Here is a 3,192-nt window from a genome sequence, read left to right on the forward strand (position 1 = left end):
GAAATGACCTTGGACTCCTAATTTCCTCTCTTAGATTCTCTATAGGGCACTTGAAATTAAAAAATATATATATGTAGGGGGAGGGTATCGCTCAGTGGTAGAGCACATGCTTAACATGCACAAGTTTCTGGGTTCAATCCCGAGTATCTCCATTTTAAAAATTGATGAATTTCATCAAAATAAATAATCTTGAATAAAAATATATAGTCAATCTTTTTTCCCTTAGTATTTTTAGATATAATTGGTATATAACAATGTAATGATCTGATACATAGATATATTGCAAAATGATTACAACATAAAGCTAGTTAACACCTGTATCACCTCATGTAATTGCTATTGTGTGTGTGTATGTTGAGAATATTAAGATTACTTTCCTGGGGGAAGATATAGCTCAGTGGTGGAGTGCATGCTTAACATGCACCAGGTCCTAAGTTCAATCCCCAGTATCTCCAAAAAAAAAAAAAAAAAAAAGAAGAACATGGGCTGAGGGCGCGCCCTGTGGTATGAATAAACTGAGATTTTTGATTTTTGTTCTGGTAAAGCCAGGGAAGAGAAGCAGAAGTTATAGAAGTCAAGATCAGTTGGTTCATGCAAATAATTCCAGGCTCCCAGAGGCCTCAAGCATCAAGGTCAAGTTCATTTCTCTCTCACACTTCACATGGGTCATGAGTCAGCCCCTGCTTCATTCCACACTTTCTTTACTCCAGTGCCAGGCTGGCAGCGTGGTTTCTGGCCGGGGCATTGCCTGCCTTTGCAGCAGAGGGAAAAGAGAGCATGGTGAACCATACTTGGCTTTGAAAGCTTCTGCCCCTCACTGACTCATAAGTCCCACTTCACAGGCCAGTGCAAGTCATGTGGCCAAGCCTGAGTGAGGCCAGTGAGTCAGGGAAGTAGTATCCTTCTCCTGAGAGGAGGAGGGAATATCTGTGAACAATGAAACAGTGTAACCAAGGCAGGCAAGCAAATAATTACAGGATGGGAGAAGTAGCATATACCTCTGCACAGTGCTAGGAAGGGAAAGGGGCTGACTGCCTGGAGGGCAAGGAAGGCCTCGTGGAGGAGGTGACATACAAGTTGGACCTTGAAGAATGTGCAAGAGTTCATCAGGCAGAGAAAACAGGAAACACTAGGTGGAGGGGAAAAGCAAATGCCAAAGCATGAAATTGTGACAAAGCCTGGTGTGCTCTCAGTGGTTTGGGGGTGGTTTGGAGGAGGGTTGCGGGATAAGATAGGGGCTAACTTCGCACAGGCGGTCTGGGCTAGGAAAGGGGTGCTTTGACCTTCCCGCTAGGGATTCCAGCCTTTTCTCTAAGGATGATGGGGAGGCACTGAGCAAGGAGATAAGGTTTTGAACCCTGGAGTGGCTGGATGGAGGGATGTTTTCATCCTAAGTGCAGGGAAGTAGCCAAATAAAACGCAGCCCTAAATCAGGGAGAACCATTAGAGGCAAGGTTTTCTGCACTGGAGCCCAGAGAGGAGCGATCTGCCGGGGTCTCCTTTCCTGCTGCCAGAGAGCGGGTACAGCTTGCTGGTAAGGGCCACAGGGGCGCAGCAGAGACGGAGATGCTGGCCCGGCTGAGCTCCGCGGACCCGCCTGACCCCGCGCCACCCCCAGCCCCAGCCCCAGCCCGCGCGCCAGGAGAGCGGCCCCTCCCGGCCTCTGGAGGCCTGGCGTGGCGGATATTTGTCTGTGATACGATTGTAATTTGGGCCCCTTTTGGCCGCAGTAAATTGTCCTGTTTGCACAGCGCCAGGCTGAAATAGCCCGGCGCGCGCGCCCCAGGAAATGAGCTCACGGCCCGGCCGCCGCAGAGAGCGCGCTGCAGCCGCCCCGGCGCTCCCGGCGCCTCCGCCGGCCGGCGTGCGGGCGGAGCGGCTATTTTTTCATTTGACCGACTTAAACAGGTAATTTGAATTATGATCATGAAAAAGTGTCCCAAGGCTCTGTCTGCCACCGAAAACTCAGAGCCAAGTGGGAGACTCTGCCATGGGGACTTAGGGGGCTGCAGCATCTTCCTTTGGGGGCGAGGGTGGGATGGAAGGTGGAGGAAGAGTCCTGGCACCAGGCTTCGTCCGAGATGGACTTCTTGGCCACCTCCCAGGAGGCAAAAAAAAAAAAAAAAAAAAAAAAGCCAAAATCTCGCAGTGACAAGTTACGTTTAACAAAAATGATAGCTCTATAGGGACTCTATATCCATGGAAGAGGACAACTGAAGTATGATTACACCTACCCTCCCATCTCCTGTATGCAAGACAGCCGCTATTTTAATGTCTCTAGCTGGAGCAAATCTTCACTGCCACACATGCAAAGACTTGTCAGCGTTGTAATAATCATGAAATATATATAATAATCATATATATATATATAATCATATATTATAATATATATATATTATATATATATATTTCTATGCTCCTTTTCCCAAATGCTTTTAATTTCTAAATACTGTTTCTTGTGGTTATACAATTTTCCAATTTACCATCCTTACTGGTGGCATAGTGTTTCATTGGATGGATTCGCCATCATTTACAGGACCATCCCCCTAGGTTGGCTCCAATTTTCTCTATCATAAATAACATCGCAGTAAATGTCTTTGTAGATTATAGAATTGTTCTCTCTTCCTGATGAATTATTTCCTTAGGATTAATTCCCAGGAGGAAGATTATTGGGCCAAAGGCTATGAACATTTTTATGTCACTTGGTATTATTGCCAAATTGATTTCCAAAAGGGTTGTGTCAGATGATTTACGGTTTCAAAGAGAGGAGCTCACCAAATGTGTACTGTGTGTTTCTCTGTCTACACACAAAGGGCATGACCTTGGAGGTCAGAGGAGCAGGTCCCTGGGGGCAGCCCCAGGTGGGTGTGGGGTAGAAGTACAGGTGTAAAGGGAACGGGAGAGCTTGGTGCTGGGAGAGCCCTCATCCCAGTGTCAGTAATTTCTGGAAGGGCAGGCTTCCTGGATTTTGGACTCTCTCTCCTGCCTTCTCTGTCCCCTCTGTCAGATGTTCCGACCTGTCACTCCCAAGCTCTTACCTCCCTGTCCACCCATCAGAGTTCCTCCTGCCAGGGCCACCTGGGAACTGGCCCAGCCTAGGCCTTGAAATAACACAATTTGCTGAGCCAGCTGTATTATGAAAAGGGAGCTATTCACACCTTTGACTTCTTGTCATCTTTGTTTTCTGTGACA

Source organism: Vicugna pacos, chromosome 16 (genome assembly GCF_048564905.1).
Source record: "Vicugna pacos chromosome 16, VicPac4, whole genome shotgun sequence".
NCBI lineage: Eukaryota > Metazoa > Chordata > Mammalia > Artiodactyla > Camelidae > Vicugna > Vicugna pacos.